The following is a 20,350-nucleotide window of genomic DNA, read 5'->3' as shown; positions in this document are numbered from 1 at the left end:
GGAATAAGCCAAAATCCAGGAGACTGTCATAGATTTGAGGACATCTGTTGCAGCTGGTTAACCATCTTCACTGGACACACTGCTTTGGAGCACCTGGGAGACCAACATATCAGGGTTTCTGCAAGTTTGGTTTTTTCCCCTGGGGGTTTCTTCTGAATAGCTTTTCCTCTTTCATAAGTGTTTCATGCAGAAGAAGATACTTTAGGCTAATGCTGCTGGAGATTTGTGAGAGCCCTTTTTCAAAATATTTTGTAAACTCAGACCAAAGTATACCAATATCATGAGAAAAGTGAATGGTTTAACTTCCCCCGCTCATCCAAGGCTGCATTAAGGAAGCCCTTCAGTAACCTCATAAATATGTGCAAGGCAGACACAAAATAATTTAGGATGTCTTTAGAGTTTATTGACTTGGCCTGGTCACAGATTTGATAATACATCTTGCTATTGGTATGGTAAATGGGAAAATAAGATTAAGCTAGTCAGTCAGAAGAGGCAGGCTTATTCTCAATAGGTCTTTTAAAAACTCAGACATCTCTCAGGGAAATGCATTTTTAAAGCCTCTTCCATTTAGCCACCTGGGTCACAGAGGCAGTTTCTAAGACAACAAAAAGCTCAAAATTTAAGCAAGGCTTGCACCTCTCTATGGGTAGTAATATTTTGTGGTCTATTGTGACTGCCCTGTACCCTTTGCTATGTGACTTTGTACATCAGCTGGAAAACAGCAATGGAAGGGGTCTATGTGTCTATCTTCACATAATGCAGTGGGGAAGATATTGGGAGGAAATGAAAAGAAAAAATTCACTCTATGTCTACACTAAGATGAACCTGGTCCTTCTGAGCTGTCTGCACTGCTGTGGCTGCACTGTACTGTGGACATGCTCGAACTAGCTCCAAAGTACCTAGCACAGATAGCATCTAGTAAGCTAGTTTAAAGGGAGTTTAGAGACTAGGAACAGTTTACTATAGCAGCATGAAGTTAAGTGTGGCCAGCAAAACCAGCCCAAGAAACAGGGTAATTATATTCTAGTGCAGTGTGGCCAACTATTTTGGCAGGTGTGCCACAAGGTAAGGCCCACATCCCCCCCAAGTGTGGCTCCAGTCCCCTTCCTGTTCCTGATCTGTTGCTCTGTTCTCTGCTCCAGACCTTATCTGTTGCAGTGTTCCCTGCTCCCTCCTCGATCTGCCATATGTCACACACCCAGGCTGTCCATGACACTTGTGGCATGAGTGCTACAGCTTGTCCACTCCTACTCTAGTGGTTACCCATACTGAGTTCCATGTCACTACGCCTAGGCTGCTCCTGTGCCAGAACTGGCTAAGTTAGAGTTAGCTTGAATGTGTCTAAACTACACCGTAGTCACAATAGTGGGCTAGTGATAGACCCTCAAAGTCACTACCATCTGCAGCTTTATCACCAGTCCCATCGTATTTAGCTTTAATACGCACACAGAGCTATACAGAATAATCTGTGGGAGAAAAAAACCTCTAGCAGCTCAAAAATTAGAAGACAAAGAGATCTTGGATGTTCAATAACCATTTTTTTAATTATTTTGATATTTAGGCCACTATCATTCTTTCGAGCCTGACTCATGATGTTTGAGCTCTGAGGGCTGGCAATATTCTGCTCTTGAGCAAACAAGCTCAGGGTCCAAGCAAGGGAGGAAAGGCAGAAAATACAGATGATATGCCACAAACTAGTGGGTTGCCCTGGCAGAATGCTGAAATCAGTCAGCTGATTTCAGTGTATTTCAGTTAGTGTCAATGAGAGCAGAACATGAGTCGTGTTTTTTAAATACCATCTTTAGTGGTTCTGTGAGAATGGAAAAACTTGTGCTCTAGTAAGGAGCTTTTTGTTCCACAGCTAGAAGGGAGAGCCATTAAGCCAGTCATTTACAAGAAATAACACAAAGTGGATTACAAAAATCTGCCAAAGGTCCTTGAAATTATAGAACGTGGCATTTCCTTGCACTCTAGCTCCTAATTAAGGACTTGGGCCCAGACTCTTAAGGAGTGCAAACATGCTGAAAAAGAAACTACCCTGTGCACTACGTTCCTACGCTAGACACTTCATAGGCTTGATCCTGGAAAGTGCCAAGTATTCAAAGTCTTAGTCACAAAGAGCCTCTATGCATTTGCCTGTTTTTACCTGATAACCATAACACTGCTGAATATATATATATATATATATATATATAGGTTATTACGATAATTGTGATTATTGCGATACAGTAAATATCTCTGACTAAAACTACTGACATCAACTTTTTGGCCAATGTAGTCAGGAGAAATGAATTCATTATAACTGGGTTGTGGACTCAGGTCCAAAAAACACTTATTGATATACAGTAGTTTCATCTATAACCGATTATATGGATAATTCTCTGTTTAGGAATAAATTACGGTTTCACTGAAGCATGAGGCTTTTCATAACCAAACCTAAACACAATTCAGTAACCCTTACTGGTCACATCAATTCTTACTTCAAACCGTTTCAGAGCCGTATGTGCAAGAGAATATAAACTGAAATTCAGGAAGAAAAAATATACCATCAGTATGAGAGCACAGTTTAGGCACATGGCATGCCTCACAAAGTGAACACCAGGCTGGGCTTTCAATTGAGTCAGAAGTGAAAAGCCAGTTTATTATATACACCTCACTTTAATGCCACAAGTCATGATACACTGTACCTCAACAGCAAAAAAGTGCAGTGATCACTGGCCAGGTATATAGTGGTAGCTAGGTTGTTTTCAGACTACAAAACTCTAAAGTAGGATATGAGATTGCATGGCAATTTACAGATGGAAGGTTCCTGTCACATTATTGCAAGCAAATTAAATAAGGAATAGCATAGGTTATGGATGAAAACACTACACGAGAGAAATCTAATCTAGTCAAGAGCTTGTGGACTCAAAGCTTCCCCCTGCCACCTCTCTCCCAGGAGAATTATCTGTCTGCATAAATGTCCCCAAACACAGTATTTTGCATTCAGATCTTTGTTTAGCTAAGAGATGCAAAATGCCATGCAAACAAGCAGCTCCCTATCAACTATGCATCAGAAGTAGTTAGTGTTCCAGTACGCATATTAAATACACTGCACACATGAAATGTGCCCGTGATACTCTGGCTTCAGACAGAGGATGCAAATAACTAGTGTTGCCTAAAGTCTCCAAGCCTTATCACTGAGCCTCGGCACATTCAATACATATGGCTGCAAAGTGCTTTTGTGAAAACTTCAGGGTGACAGGGGAAGAGCAATGTGTTAAGCTGCTATCACCCTTCACACTCCAGTTATTCTACTTTGATATCATGCATGTAGAAATATGAATCACACTGCACTTCGGCACAGGCTTCTCACTCCTTGGCCAATTAAGCTAGTTTTGGGAACACAGAGCTCTAAACAGGGCAAAGGGAGAATACCGAGCAATTGAACCATTCAAAAAATAGAACAGATGGTGCTTCCTCCAGGTGATTTCCCCATGAGCTTTAGACAGCAACACAACAATGAATACTACATGAGAAAAAAACCCCAGACTAAACCCCACTCTGCATGACACCTCCACCCTGGAGTAACTGGAGGTAAAGTCTTCCGGCCCTATGCGTCCCAAAAAAGCTGCTTGCTGGGCGACCTGACTCACCTACCATCTCCAAACCTTGCCTCCTCTTCTTTCCCTAATCACCTGTGCAAGGGAAGGGAGAAAGTGTGCTAGAATTAACCTCCATTTGCCAGTGCTAAGACAGTACCTCTGCTCACCCATCTGTCATACATTTGAAATAAATTTACAAAAATAACTAATGATCCACTTGCTATACCAGAAACAGGCTGCTTTTTCAAAGGGCAGCTGCTCAGCCCCCAGACACCTGGGCCATTTAGATGGTATGAACTGGGAGCCCCATCATGGAAAGTCCAAGTCGGTTCCTACTGCTACTGAGAAGAGGCTGCCAAAGAAAGAATAATTCATTGTTTCAGACTAAAAGGAAACAGAGCAGTATGCTGAATACAGCAAGCCTGGTGCCTGCTCCCAGCACGATCAGATTTCTTTGCTGGGAAAAGTTGGAGAAGTCAAGGACATCATGATGGCAGTTCTTTGAAAAGGAAGGTTGTCTCTTCACGCATTAGTGACCCTCCCAAAGTGTTTGGGGATTGGGTTACAGTTAGCATAAATAACTTGAAACACACCCTGAGGAAAGCTCACCTTTGAGACGATGACCTGAGCACTGCTCAGCAAGAAAGAGCACACCATGGAAGAAGGAACACATTTCCCAACTTCTAACTGGAAGTACTACTGCCCGCCCTGCCGCAGCCATCTATCCTGGTGTCCTTCAAAAGGGGCTGCATATGTCTGGAGAAGAACCAACTGTATGAAAACCTGTTGAGAGGATACTCACAGATGTTTCCAAGATGACAACTCCAGGAGAGCAAGAAAAATCCAAAAGAGAAGGGAAAATATATTTGAAAGGTGAAATTCAGCTGGTTCAAAGACAGGGCAGAACAACACTTTCACAAATCATGGAGCTTTTTGCTCTGGTTGATTTATTAAATGGGTCATCCCCTTTCTGCTATTACTTCAAGCAACAGTTGAATTATTCACCGAGTTGTAGTTAGTTGGCTCTGTTGTTTCTAACATACTTGGACCACCTCTGGGGGGGTAACAAAAATAGAGCAAAATATGTTTAAGTTCAAAAAGCTAACAGAAACAGGACCTGTCTATTTATGTTTAAAAAGCGGAATTGACACAGACTTTTCCTTTTTAAAAACCTTTGCACAGTTGCCACATGAAACCAGAACACAGGCAAGACCAAGAGAAAAGAGCATGCATTTCAGCATAGAGGATGGTGAAACAGAGGGAAATAAAACCCTCTATTTCTTTTAAATTGCTTCAATGGTAGCAGTCTTTTACCTCCAATATCAAAAGGGACCTCTGTCTTTCATGGCATGGGTCTCTCACTTTGGAGAGACCCATAAATCATTGCAGGAAGTTTTCCTCCCCTTTAAGTCACCCATCCTCTTGCACACAATATGGTGGACATTAGGGCTGTGCGAAGCTTTGAGTGGTGATTCGATTCGGAGGAGATTCGGCCCAATTTGGTGGCCGAATCTCCAAATCTGAATTGAATCAGGGGACCAATAAAAAGGCTTGAAGCTCTCTGAATCAATTTGGAAAAGATTTGGAGAGCTTCGATGATTCGGGCAGTCTCCAGTGGCTGCAGCAGGGAGCTGGAGCCAGACTCGGAGCTGGTAAGTAGGGGGCGGAGGAGGTGGGGCAGGAGGAGGGGGGAGGGGACCATGGGGGGACCCCTGCCAGGCCCTATCCCCTGCCTGCTCCCCCAGCCCCCCCCCCATGGCTGCCCCACCCGCCCCAGTTCCCAGTACTTTAAAAAAAAGCTCCACTCATCGGGTGCTGCCGGGCGTGATCCCCGCTGCCCCCCCTCCCCCCCCCATGGCTGTCCCACCTACCTCAGCTCTGGCCCTTTCAGAAAAAACAAAATGAAAAAAACCCCTGGACTCACTAGCTCCTGCAGTGGCCTCAGGGCTTCAGGGGGCTCATGCGGAGCCCCCCATGTGGAGCGGAGAAGCAGGTGGCAGAGGGGATCACCCCCTACCAGGCAGGAACCAGTAAGCCCAGGGATTTGGGGGTTTTTTTTCCTTAAAGGGCAAACTGATTCAGGGCAGAGATTTGAATCACCGAATTGAATCACTGTCCCCCAAAACGGCCGAATCTGAAGCAAGTACTAGCTGCTTCGCACAGGCCTAATGGACATTCCTCTCACTATCCATCATTAATGCAGGACCATCAGGAAACAGTTTGTAACCAAGAGCTTTGCCAATGCAAACCTTTGGAGTTTAACTACATCTCCTCCACAACATCCTTAGCCTATGGTCAGAAGCTGAACTAAAGCCAAGTCTTGAAACTGCATTTTTAGTACCCTGGTATGTAGGGTTGCCAACTGTTTGAATCTATTTCAGGAGGTTTCATTACATGACACAATGACATTTAATTACTTTACATCAAGAAGGCAAAGGCACATTACTATTACATTTTAAAAGCCCACTGGACTACTGTATAAATCGGATGCAACATTTAACGTTTAATTTGATGAATGCCCTATCATTTATCTCCCGGGTGACTTTCAGCAGTCTCCTGGAGACTCCAGAGCAATCCTGGAGGGCTGGCAAACATACTGGTGTGCACAACCCACCTCAAGTTATCAGGTTAATGAAAACAATGTTCCCCATAAAACCCTCAGCTTCCATCTCAGTACTAATACTCCTTCCAGCACTCAGCTTTATCTTTGCTTTGCTGCACAGCTCAGCATGCCATCTGCATTCACAATGCAATTGCATGATGCTGCTGTGATCAGTGTCTAGTTTTCAGAATTTGGCTGTGGAAGGTACTTGGTCATGAAGAAGCAAGTGAACAGGTTCACAAGCTCCTACTGGCCTAGTAAAGACAGTGTGTCTATGCAAAGAAAAGAAGCTTGCTTGCAGATTTTCAGCCAACAGCAGGGAAGCCTGCTATCATTTATGCCTATTCTAAACAATTTCATAGTTTTTTTCATAGACATTAGGGCTGGAAGGGACCTCGGAAGATCATCGAGTCCAGCCCCCTGCCCCAGGGGCAGGAAGTCAGCTGGAATTATAGCAAGATAAACATCCAAATTTCTCTTGAAGGCGTTCAATGTAGGTGCTTGAACCACCTCCAATGGCAGGCTATTCCAGACCTTGGGTGCTCGGACAGTGAAGAAATTCTTCCTTATGTCTAGCCTGAAACGGTTTTGCAGGAGTTTATAACTGTTCGATCTCATCATCCCTTGGGGCGCTCTGGTGAACAATCGTTCCCCCAGATCCTGGTGAACACCCCTGATAAGCTTATAGGTGGCCATCAGATCGTCCCTTAGCCTGCACTTCTCCAGGCTAAGGAGTCCCATAGCTCTCAGCCTGTTGTCATAAGGTCCATTTTCCTGACCTCTGATCATGCACGTGGCTCTCCTCTGCACCCTCTCAAGCTTCTCCACATCCTTTTTGAATTGTGCAGCCCAAAACTGGACGCAGTACTCCAGCTGCGGCCTCACCAAGACCAAGTACAAGGGGAGAATGACGTCCCGGGATTTGCTGGAGAAGCATCTATGGATGCAAGCCAGCATTTTGCTCGCTTTACCAGCTGCAGCATCACACTGAAGGCTCATGTTCATCTTGTGATCAATCATGACCCCCACGTCCCTTTCATCTGTAGTGCTAGCCAGCATAGCACTGCTGAGCCTATAAGGATGCTGCAGGTTTTTCCTCCCAAGGTGGAGAACCTGGCATTTTTTGGTGTTAAACACTATCAGGTTCTCATCTGCCCATTTCCTGAGCCTGTCAAGGTCAGCCCGGGTCGCCCTCCTGTCCTCAGGTGTGGATGCTTTACCCCACTGTTTGGTATCATCAGCGAACTTGGCCAGTCCGCTTCTGACTCCAATGTCCACATCATTAATGAAGATGTTGAACAATATAGGTCCAAGGACAGAGCCTTGAGGGACCCCACTGGTCACAGGGCACCACGATGATTGACTTCTGTCAACCACTACCCTCTGAGTCCAACCACAGAGCCAATTCCCCAGCCAGCGGATTGTGAGCAGGTCTCAGGAAAACACAGGGATAAATCAGCATGTCAAGAGAATGGGAAATTAACCAAATTAAACCATAAAAAAATTTAACATCATCTGAATGGAAAGGATCTGGCAACAACACGCTAAAGCCGAAAAAATCCTATTCTTGATCAGAACAGCATGTTCTTCTATAAACCATATAATGACGCTCTAAAACTAGAGTTATGTATGCCTGCAAAGAAACAGAAGCCCTGCGCCCATAAACTTTTTTGTGAAATGCAAAGATGCAGCCAAAAAATGTTCATCCTCTGAAAGTTAGCAGGCTTCATGTACATCCACCAACCTCCAGGTCCAGTGATAAAATTAAATGCAGCATCCTTAGTTAATGAAAACTCGAGGAGAACACAAGAAAGGGCCTATGTATATAGCAAACATGAACCAAAAAGAAAATCCCTAAATACTTATAGGGATTTTACAATTCTCTATTGCCTATCACTCTGTATAGTCATCTACCCCATACCAAGTGACTTGACAGAGAGAACAACACTATTAATTTTAACTAGATAAATATGGTATTTGACACCCGTAAGTGTCATAGGCTGTTGGAAATCACATCTAAAGCACCTACTGTAGCAACCAAGTGCTATACAAGGATTATAAACAGAAGTACAGTCTCCCAAGATGGCGTAACTCCACTCTTGGTTCTACTCTAGGATCAACCAAGCTGTCCAATACGGAGGGCTAAATTAGTAGTCCAACTTGAAGAATGGGCTGTAATTTGATTTCTCTTCCACTCTGGACCTTTGGAAGAATGCTGTGGTGCAAAGTAGCATCTTCCAGCATGGCCTAAAAAGATAAGGGGAGATCTTTCTCATTTCCCTTTGTGTGGCTGGTTTGGATGTTTGATGCACAGGACTGCTTTGCAAAAGCATCAGGGGCTGGGGTTTTCAGGCAAGGTCAGGCTGAGCAGGAAACCAACACTAGTGACTCAGATCTGCAGAGAACTCTGTCCAGTAGCAACTAGTCTTTACATCAGTATGAAGGCATGTGGAAATGTACAAGACAGAAGGAAAAAGGAGGGAGTTTTAGATATACAACTGATTAGTCAATGAAACTCAAACTGATTCATCTTCCTTTTCAAAACCCTCCAATCTTTCTGGGAATCATGATCTTACATCTTTATTTAGCAAGGGTATTTACTTTGAAGGCAAGTCCTACAAGTAGTGTATAGTGCCTAGCAAAAGGCAGGAAATGGAAAGGCCATAATGAAGGGAACAAACATTCTGACCACAGAAGGATACAAAAGAAAACACAACATTTTAAACAATGTTGGCAAAAATAATAAAGTCAGGGACAATAATACAGCTCTCTTGCTCTCTTTTAGAAAAAAGTCTGCTAGCCCTACAAAGGAAGATGTGCAATCATTTCATACATATCTTAAGAGACATCCACATCAGAAGCATTAGAGCTATATAACACACACAGATACTCTTTTGTCACATCAACGTACGTTTATACAGTGTTTGACTATTTAATGATTTAATATAAATTTTGAATAAACAATACTGCCATTTCCAAACTAGCAACCCAGCCGACATGGTGGCAATCGTATTTTTGCCAAGTATATTAACATCCAGTCGTCTATGAGGCTTGAACAATACTTTCCTCCATCAGTATCTCAATTTTACTTTGTTTAAATGGAAGCTGCAAATAAATGACTTTAGCCTAAGTATCAATAACTAGTGAAGAAGAGTACCGTGCCACAAATCAGTAAACCTCCACCAGGTCACACATTTTACTAAATATGCTGCATCTGAAATGTCCTTCCTATAAGACAATTAGGTCAAACTGTGAAATAAAGCCTTGCGAGAAGTAGAGATATTTATGCAAAGGGTCATCAGTTGTCTGTGATGATGATGACTGACTTAAGAGATTTCGTGCGCACACGGACTGCTAATGAGTCCGGTTCTTGATTCACAGCCCTCCCCCCTCAGATCAGATAGGGAAACAGTGGTGGATGAGCATTGCATTTAACTCCTGTTTCATCTCTTCATGACATGCTCCCTTCTCTTGCTGTTGACTTGAATCCTGCAACAAAACATTCTGCACCAGCTGTCATTTTGGCTTGCCCAATCCATTTGTTTGCTTATACCATTTCCTACATGTTGTTCTGGATGGTGCAATGGACAAGGGTTTTTTTCTAGTCTTCTTCCCATCTCCACAGTTGCCTGCTCCTTGTTATTTCGCTCATTAAAATTTCACCGTTGGGGGAGTGCGCATCCTATGTGTGGATGCTGTTTGCCCATTCTAGAAAATCTGTGTGTCATCACCATTGCATCAATGATAGCTGTGGAATCTCTAGGCAAGCATAAAAATGCATTCGAGGTCTTTTTTGTGCTTATTGGACTGAATATTTGTACAGGGTAAGAATAAATTATTCACCACAGTGATTCAGAAAGGATGCCCTAATAGTCCTTAGGTAATACGTTTTCCAAGCTTCTGAGTCACCTATGTGTAAAACAATTAAAGCTCATTTTTTTGCCAAAAACGTTGTCTTTTTGTTGTATTCCAGTAAAGCCTTTTCAGTCTAACACACACACTTCACAATGCCAACTTTGAGGCTCTTGTGTCACTGGGAAATTCTCAGTTGAGTAACTTCCATTCAACCCTAGCCAAGAGCATTAGAATATGCATTAAGCTGACATGCCATTATCCATGAACAGCACCCTAACTAATCAATTTCAAACAATCAATGAAGTTTATTATGAAGGCCCAAAACACAATATTGAGACCGTATCTTTGAATTAATCATGACACGCTTCTCTGGGAGAAAAATATTCATGGAAACTTCACGGAAGACTATAGGTGAGAACACATTTTTTAGAAATCTTGTAGTTACTCATGAGACACATCAGACACAATGCTAGGGCTGAAAAAAGGGGCTCGTCATGTAAATAATGCTCTAAAGTTTGCAACCAGCAGAGTGCACTTGATAGGCATTTTTCAGTATCCTTAAAAGATAATAAATCAACTTTTACATTCAATCTGCCTCTCCCCGTCTGGTCTGTTTCATACCATAGCTAAGCATGAAATTGACAGGAAGTGGTGCAAATATGACAAGGAGAAACACAGGCATGGAAGGCGGCCTAAACCCGCACGCACCTTTTTACAGGATATTTGGAGAGAGGCAGCGTGAGCTTGAAATATATTTATCTGTAAATTTACAGCTGAGCTGGCAGACTTACAGGCTTAAAAGAAAAAAAGAAAAAGATTGCATTTAAATAAACCTCTGTTTCTAAAATAAGGCTGTTTTTAAGACAGAACTCCTTTGCATGGCTCTGAGATAGTCCCCAAAAGACAACGAATCATGTTAAAAATTCAGACTTAGTGAAATCAGCTGATTATTGCCACTCTTTCATAACAGGACATCTTAAAATTTTAAGCATCTGTTCCCTTGATGAAAAGTGCCTGAGGAGGATTCTGATCTCAGTTCAGACTGTGATGACCTGGCTATGCAGGAAACTACTATTTTCAGCAGCTCCCTCATTACTGACTTGTTTTCCTCCAGGAAGGACACACAGGCACATCCCCTTCTCCTGCCCAGTAGTGGGAACAAGGCACCGACTCTAATGAAAGACCTTGATCCAGGAAATAACCTTACTCATGATAAAACTGGGAACGTCAGGGAAGCCAAATACAAAGGAAACTGGTAGGGGAGTACAGCAAAGCCTTCCCAAGGGAAAAGTAGGAACTGCTGTTGTTTTACTCTAAAATGCAAGTGTTTTGGCCTCTGGTATTTTTGGTCTCTGCTAACGCCAGAAGAAAACTCCTTTCATTTAGCCGCAATTCCAAGTCATTTCAGGACCCACCACAACTAGTGCCTGTAGGACCTAGCCAATTGAGTGCCTTCTCTGCTTGCCTCGGAGTCATTACACTCAGAGTATTAACTTAGAGACTGGTGTACCACAGTGCTGAGTACTGTAACAGTACGATAGTCACTGCTTTGCAGAAGATTCCTCTCTACCACGACGTCCTGAATTGCTGAGGCATGCACATAAGCTATGCACATGCAGGAGAGAAATACATCTGCAGTTATGATCTTGAAGATGGAACAATCCAGTTGGATACAAAGTTTGCCATTTCCCCTGAGGGAGGTTATTTCCTGGATCAAGATCTTTCATTAGAGATTGTGCCTTGTTCCCACTACTGGTCCAAAGGGGATATGCCTGTGTGTCCGTTCTGGAAGAAAACAAAACATTATATCCATCTGGATTGTTAACTTTATCTTCACTATATATATATTTCTCTCTCAAATTCAGTTAGAGGTTTCGAGCCAAAAGACTCATCAGCACTGTTGGGACAGCACTTTGATAGCATCTTCAATAAACTATTTTACAATAATGTTGCAAGAACAGGCAATCGGCACAATCTCATCTTCTAAACTTCAGTTTGTATTAGAAAAATAAACAAGCACCACAGCAAAAGGTGCCCTACTCATACAAAAAGACGCATGCAGGTTGTATATGCCATCTCCAGCCTCAATAATCAAGGTCTACCTTCAATAGGAGAGGCAGAAGAAGTTAAAAACGGAGCCCAAGAAAGGGACAAGAATGGTAGTTGCAGTAGCAGTTGCTAAGCAAGGTGGCCAAGCCTAGCCTGTGCATGACGAATTCAAGAGTATGAATTGATTGGGGGGGAAGTGGAAAATTAAGCAGGTAACTGAGGGACAAAGGAAGACATCATTAGGGGATCATGGAAGACTTGTGAACTATGATAGACAAGGTGTGCAGAATCCAAAGCGGGGTGGGGGCAGCAATAGGATCGGGAAATTTATGTAGAAGGGTGCAAACTCTACATGCACTTAATGTATTTCTGTGCATGTTGTCTACAGGTTCCCCGAAACATTTTGACTTGCCAGTGGTAGGTAGGTCACACTTCAGTATGCTGGCTTCTTCCACAAGTCTTCATCACCTGCATTCTTTGGACAATGCTCACAAGCAACTTTTCATCTGCCACATCTTGTACCATGCCGCAAACACTGTAAGGCGACTGATGGAAGTATTGCTATCATTGCTGAAGCAACGATAATATGGAAGCAGTTGAAGCCACCTTCAGTCCCACAGCTGGGCTGCTGGGCACCCTGCCTATTTGCATTTAAGCCCAGAGAGAACAGGCTTTGGTCAGTCTGCCACCCATGCACAGACATTTGACTGGCCCAAGCTGGACTCTTATTCACTTGCTCCCTCCATGGGGAGGAAGGATTTAACTCCGACTATAGTGCCCTCTATCCATTGTAATGAAGGAAAGAATAACCCACACAGCAGTTTCACGGAGAGCAAGGGGAAGCCTTCATGGTAGTCCGGTTTCTGAAAAGCTTCCTGCCAAAGCAAATTCCACTTAGAGCAGCAATTCTCAACTGAAGAATGCCACGGTACCTTGTGAAGCCACAAGATCCTCTCAAGAGTGTTGTGTGGTATCACTCAATATTAACACTGTTAGATATGCACATGCCTACATGTGATTCACAGGATAAACCCAGAGGCCACGTCCCCACAAGCAAGAATGTGAGCTTTGTGGTGCCTCAAAGGCTTTTGAGGCACTGAAAAATGCATACAGCACACGTGAAAAGGTTCTCCTCACCAAATATTTCCAGCACAGAGCCAAAATTAGATACCACGAAATCCTAGTATCTAAAAAACATGATTAAAAAAAAACAAAACGGGGCGGTGCACGTGGCTGCAGCGTGCACTCCTGCAACTGGAGCCTAGCCAGCCAGAGCTGTACTCTGGCTGCTAGCCAGGCTCGGTGCACCCAGATCAATGCCGCTGCAGCCCTGGGAGGCCCCCAGGGCCCAGGTAAGGCTGCCCAGGTGCTGGCCCCAGCCTTCCCTACCCCATCGAGGCAATCTGCCAGGAGCCAGAGTGCACGTGCAGGATAGTTCCCCAGGAACAAGTAGCAGCGGCACAACTACGTGCCACTGCTTTTTGTCCCCAGGGAAACACATGTGTGTGCTCATTGGGACACACCCAGAGGCTCAATTCAAATAGGAATCCAGAGCATCAACACTATTCTGCCGTGTTGTGGTCTTCCTGAGTTCTTTGCAACAGAAGAATTGCTTGTAGTATTTTTCTGATGTTAAACAATGGGTGAAAGCTAAGAGCTGGCATTTTTTGAGGGGGGCCTTGAGTCTAAAAAAAAAAAAAAAAAAAAAAAAGGATTGAGAACCACTGCCTTAGACTGAACAGAGGATAGAAGCTGAAAAAGCAGAAAACCCATACCTAACTTGACAGAGGGACAAAACAATGTATTTCGAAAGCAAAAGGCCAGGCATAGTTTTCCCTTTCTACTTTCCGGCCACTCATACAAGCAGAAAAAAAAAACACAAAAAAGCAAGCATGTGCATTTTGTACTCGCAGGTTCTGAGAATTTTCACATGAAGGTCTGAAATGTTTCCCCCGCATGGAGAATCAAGAGTTAGGACTGCTTTTCAGGCCAGCAAGTGACACCTCTTCTGCTGTAGCTGCTACGTGTTGCCCTCTTTTCCTCCCAGTGCAGTTCATCACCAGACCTGGTGCTGAGAAGAACATGCTACTGGATGGCTTCATCAGTAACAGGGGTAGACATTCCTGCTGGGTAAGACTCCCAGCTCTGCAGAACTGGCACCAGGTCTTTGTTCTGCTTAAGAATTGCTCAAATATGTTTTGGGTTTTGTTGGGTTGTTTTTTTTTTAAACAAGTGTTTTAAATCTAATAAAAAAACAAGGGAAGGCACCTTAGTAAAAACGGACACAAAACCCACAGTGCAGGAGCTTCACTTTCAGACTCCTCCTTCAGAAAAAATAAACTAAAAAGCCCCATGTCACAGAAGGATCTCAGCACTTTGTAGATATTCCAGACACAGGAGAAAGAAGAAAAATAAAGACATTAATGTGAATGGCAACAATGCCAGTAACCATACTCTAAGAACTGCAGTGCAGTGCAATTAAGGTACCTTACCGTTACATCAACATGCGCACTACATGCTCTTCGTGTCGGATGAGAAACGTGAAGTTGGAATTATTCAGACCCACTGGAACAGAAAGCGACCATCAGTTCCAGGAACAAGCGGAAACATTTCTGCACTTGAACAGCTTTGGTCACGTATAAAAAAAATACAGAACTCTTTCTGTCCCTTTAAATGCTAGAAATTTCACAGGGAGCATTTCCCAACAATGATCCTCCTACACTTGGCGAAATAATTTGTTGCCATTCCAAATGCCTCTGGAAACATCAGCAGGATCTGCATACCACAATTAAAAGCTGGCGAGTGCTCAACCACAGTGTTGAACTACCAAATGATGTTTGTCCTCCAATTATCGTAGAGCCACTACCTCCCAAAAACACTCCTCCAGCTCTCCGTTCACCAACTGGCAGGGCTGGAGCTTTGAAACAGTTGTAGCATATGAACGGTGCTGTCTTTATGTAACAAAATGACATTGCAATGTTACTGTGTGCCCTGCAAATCAAATTTAGTTCCCCAATTTGTGGGGACAGCAAGCCTTGTCTTAAGTCGTCTAGATTTTCAAGACCCTTCCCCACACAGCCACAAAAGCACAAAAGCACCATCTCTTGCAATGTTCCTGACTCTGGCAGTCAAAGGGAATGAATGAGAACATGGGCCACTAAGTGAGTTCACTCAGTGCTTTCTGTCTGCATCCATCACCGCTGCTTGGTCCGAGGCTCCCAACAAACCAGGACAGCTCTGTAATAATCTCAGCATTCAATACTGTGATTTACAGAGTCAGAAGCAGGAAAAAAGTATGTGAAAATGGTAAGATATATCTATATGTGTGTATGTCAAACCTTCTTTCCCAGCTCTGTGGGACAACATTTTTATGCTGGTATAGCATGTATCTGTTTTGCACACCAGTGCCCAGGGCCAGGGCCAGCAGGGCTCAGGGTGGGGAGGCAGGAGCCCACGGCCAGCAAGCAAGTGGGGAGGAGTGGCGGTGGCAGAAAGAAGGGGCAGGTGGGCAGGGGGCATGAGCGTGAGGCCCAGGCTGGAGGGGTGGCAGCAGCACAAGGCCCGGGATGGCAGGACCCATGCGGGTTGTCCCCCGCTCTAGGCTGCAGTGGGGCCGAGCCTGCGGAGCTGCCCCTGCCCCCGGGCTGCAGCCCATGGCCCGTTCAGGTCACACACTCGCCCGCAGGGCATGAAAACCATCCTGAGCCTGCAGCAATCCAGCTGCGGCAGATAGTTCCAGTGTCGGGTACCCTGAAGGGTGCTCCCACTGCGCAGAGCAGGGTGCAGGTGGTGGTGGGCAGGTGGCCCCACTGCTTCCCACGTGCCAGCCGGAGCCCTGCTGTGTTGTGAGGAACCAATTATATTTATTTACATTAACTCCTATGGGGAACTAGGTTTCATTTAATGCTGTTTTGGTTAGCGCTTTGTTTTTCCGGAACCAATTAAGAGCGTTGTGGCGGTTGCCTGTAACCTGTTTTCCTTGAGCAGACTAATGGCCCCATGTAACTTAGAGCACTGTAGATTTACCCCAGATCTTTCCCAGGGTAACACTACACCAGTTTTAATAAATTACATGAGTCTGGAGCTATACATCATGGTTAGCTAAGTACACACACATTGAGGAGGTTAAACCGGGTCCAAAATGGCTGTCTGATTTAAATTTAGCTCATCCCAGTGCTGACCTTACACTTCCAGACCCAGGCTCAGTGACTGGCAATCAGCCAAAACTCGTAACTGTACAGAACTTCCATGCACGCAAACCGGTCTAAAACTGCAGAACCTGGCTTAAGATAAACCTGGATCAGTGTAGTATCAAACTTCTTCAATATATGTCAAACTGGAGCGTGGAACTTCTGTACACTTTCCTTGCACGGCTGTGGGGCTGGGAAAACCCAGCCACTGGTTCCAGCCGTGGGGCTACTCTTTTCATGCCCTCCCCCCCCTCCCCCGGGGAGGAGGGGCAGGAGGGATGGGGGTGTAGGTTTCCCAGCAAGGTCAGGGAGTTAAAAGTAGCCCCTGATCCCACCAAGCTCCCCCACAGACCCCATAAACCCCCCTGATCCCATCAGACACCCCTAGACTCCAGCAAACCCCATGGATTACACCTGTCCCCTGCCCACCAGTGGGTCTTGCCTGCCCTGCCTCAACCCACCGGTGGGTCTCACCTGCCCCCTGCGCTCCTTCTAGGTCACACTTCCCCCCCATTCCTTGGCAGGCCTCCGATCCACTCTAGCCTGCTGGATCCCCAAACCCCCTGCAAGCCCCCACATTCCTACTTACTGGATACTAGGCAGTCATTTTGAACCAATTTAACGTCCACCTAATGCCCCTGAATATCTGTACTTAGCCCATGTGTCCTTTCCTTTACTACAGTGTAAAGGTGGGTCATGCAAGTATAAAAATGTTGTATATCCAGGAGTTACGCCTTATCAGAGTCATTGCTCCAATATGTTTGCGCCACTATTGGGACAAAGATTCACATACAATACTACTTTGGAAATGAAAGTATACTCAAACAGTACCAGCTTATTACTAAGCATGAAATGATACATAAATGTAGCATCCATTACGGTACAAAAAGCACTGACCCTTGCATTCTTTCTGTCATTACAGGACTCCATAATTTTGACATTATTATAGCTCCATTATCATATGAGTTTAACTCCATTATCGTATGAGCTCTCCATTATCATATCAGCCCTACTTTTTCCATGGGAACATCTAAATGTAAGAAATATGAACATTAGAAGGATAACAAGCAAGCCAAAAATCTGAGTTCTATGCATCCATGGCAATTCTGATCCAATTTCAGCTTTGGATAGTGGAAGTGAAACATTTTATTTAATGAATGAAGATTGATGGATCTGTATCATTTGTACAAAATTAAAGGTTTCCATCCTGAACTCCCAGTGACCTCACAACAAAAGCATCAACACTGACCTGATAGAGCCAGATATCCCAAAGGCAATCCATTAAACCCTACTGGGTTGATGGTCCATGAAATAGAGTCTCTTAAGGGGCAAAATGGCCTTGACATGACAGATACTCAAGACCATGAAGGACTCATCAAGAAACCAGCATTTAGCAATTTTTTGCTTGACATAAGCACCACCATTATCTTCTTCAGAACTCTGTAGCAGCTACTACTGCCTGATAGAAATGAAAATGTCTTATGATATGACAACGATATATTTTCATTGAGCATGTTTATTCTTTTAAAAAGTTGCTGAAGGGACATAAAATGGAATTTAGCTTCAAAACATGCTTTGTCATTATTTTTGTGGGTTAAAAAAAGCTATTTTGGGGCTGAAAAATCAAGATTAATCTCCCTTTAATTCACAGTGTCACAGAACACAAAAGTAGGACTTCTTAGCCTGAATTTTCTGGATTAGCTCTGTAAGACTTCAGCAGTTCTGTACCCTAGTTTTCTTTAACACTGGTAAAACTAGAGCTAAAATGATCTGCATCACTCCCTACATAAAACATTCCATTTTAATTTAAAAAGACACTTAAAAGAGCCCTGAAAGATGTACACACTTTCCTTTCTAAGTTGAAGCAAAAACTGTTCCCATTAGCCTCTGGGACAATGGTGACATCCAAGATTTCCTCACTCATGAAAGACAAAAAGTCACTCTTAATGGTTAAACTGGCTGATAAAGAGCCAAGCAGGAACCTTATCAAGCATATAGTCTCATTTTATTTGCCAGTCTAGATAAAGGAGGCAGAATACAGGAAAGATGTACACCGTATTTCATTTTCACTCATTTGCACCTGTTCCTAGGAAGTCCAAAAGGCTGGTGTTCAAAGCATCTATTTCTTACTCTGTTGGAGTAGAAAGCTATTTCACATGCTAATAAAATCATAACCAGAAAATATACCACCTGCATTTTCCCAATTCAGCAATGGATTTTTCCTTCCCTCTTTCCGCTCTTCACACACACCTTTTACATATCTTGTGTGCGCAGAACTGACAGCCTTCCTAACTACAGAGGAAACAAAATATCCTTTTAGGATCCTCAGAGCAGACTGGCTAAAGCAAACTATTATCAGCTCGAGAATCTGCAAAGTTTATTTGTAACTTATAAATGGATCAAGAGAACCATAGAATAAAAATGTAACCACCATTTCACAATCAATTAAGTCAAATTAAATTTCCCTAAGCAAAAACAAAAGCCTAGTCATGTGGAAATTGTAAATAGTCTGGTTGAAAAGACCACAAACAGCGAACTATGTCAGCTATTAAAACCTGAAAGTGGATGCGCCTTACAATTGTTTTCTTTGAGCTGCTCACTCAAACTTCCTCCTACACCCACAAAAGAAACACAAGTTTACTATTTCCCATACGTCTGGGGTTTACATGGCAAAATATTTAGTAAAGCCCTAGCTAGGAAATGTATGAGTTAGGATCACCAGTCAAGGGATATAGAAAGGTTTGCCTTATAAATCTTCTGGTGCAAAACAGAATACGCATACCCAGCATCTTTGAGAGATTCAGATATTTATTCAAGTTACCGAATATGAATTTTGGCACCCAACTCAACGCGTTCAAGTTTGACCAATTTGGCCTATAATTTAATTTTTATTTTTGATCTAAGCCAGGGGTTTTCAACCTTTTTTTAAGAAATGTACCCCTTCTGGTGGCAGTGGCCAGACACAGAATGGGGGAGGGAGGTTTCCACGCGGCTGCCACTGCCGCCACCCACCACCACCGCTGCCACGCTCCGCTTCCCCACGGCTGGTGGCTCCATGGGCTGCTGATGGGCCTCACACACAGCCAGTCGCACGCCGCATACCAGCAGCCCACAGAGCCACACACATGACCGGCTGTGGGAACCTCTGGTTGACAACCCCTGATCTAAGCTTTCAAAAGCTAAATATGTACATCTGTTGGAAAAAGAAGAGAGACTCATTTAAGAACAATGATGGACAACAGAGGACATATGCTTTGATTGTGTTTGTACAGTCCTTATCACAATGGGTCAATGACAAAGACTCTTACACACCTCAATAATACACATCACAAACAATAATGATTTGTTAAATATAAATACGTTACAAAGAAGTCTCATAGAAAGGATGATGTGGGGAGAGATCACACGTGGGGTTAGGTAGGTTTGAGCAGGACAATTTGGTAAAAGCTAAGCTGTATGTAACTGAAGACACCTTTTAATACTAAGTGAAGCGGAGAGGCTTGAGAAATACAAAAACCAAAATTAATCTTAAGATCTTTTCCAGCCATATTAACAAGGCACACTGCAAAACCTAGCACTGTGTATGTTTATCTAAACAGTTAATAAATCATCCCATATATAAAGAAAGCGTTTTCTATCCCTAGGAAGAAGCCACCTGTATTCAGGCCCCAATCACTGGAGCTTAAGCATATTTTAAGTGCTTTGCTGAACTGGTATCTCAAGCCCCTGCTACATGTTATATATATTATGTAAAAAATTTACACAATACATAATTGTACATTGACACAAATTTACATAATGTTACACATATTTACACATGATCTGTCATATTTATGCTTAATCATGCAATAAATTTACACCGGCCACACATGCAAAGTAAGGTTGGCCACAAGCGCAAAGTAATTATCACAATTAACTGGTTAATCATGCAATAACTTTAGACCAGCCAAACATGCAAAGTAATTATCATACTATAAAAATTACTGTCTAGCTATACAAGAGCCAAGCAGCTACAAAGTTAGTGCTTGAAAACATGTATCAACTCTATAGCTGGTTTTTATCCAGATTTC

General features: G+C 43.4%; 1 protein-coding gene across 13 annotated transcripts in view; it reads right to left on the bottom strand.

Moving 5' to 3' along the window:
* ARVCF (ARVCF delta catenin family member) overlaps positions 1 to 20,350 on the bottom strand; it is a 447,669-nt gene that overhangs the window by 178,386 nt on the left and 248,933 nt on the right. The window contains exon 1 of one of the 13 annotated variants that reach the window (XM_019486619.2): positions 14,583 to 14,673. The exons of the other annotated variants lie outside the window; for them this stretch is intronic. The gene's annotated coding sequence lies outside the window, so the exon portion shown is untranslated. Of the gene's footprint in view, positions 1 to 14,582; positions 14,674 to 20,350 lie in introns of those variants that run through there. 13 annotated transcript variants of the gene reach the window in all.

The sequence above is a fragment of the Alligator mississippiensis genome, chromosome 10, assembly GCF_030867095.1.
Source record: "Alligator mississippiensis isolate rAllMis1 chromosome 10, rAllMis1, whole genome shotgun sequence".
In the NCBI taxonomy this organism is placed as follows: Eukaryota; Metazoa; Chordata; order Crocodylia; family Alligatoridae; genus Alligator; species Alligator mississippiensis.
Note: the sequence above shows the minus strand (reverse complement) of the source record. Positions and strands in the feature narration are given on the sequence as shown.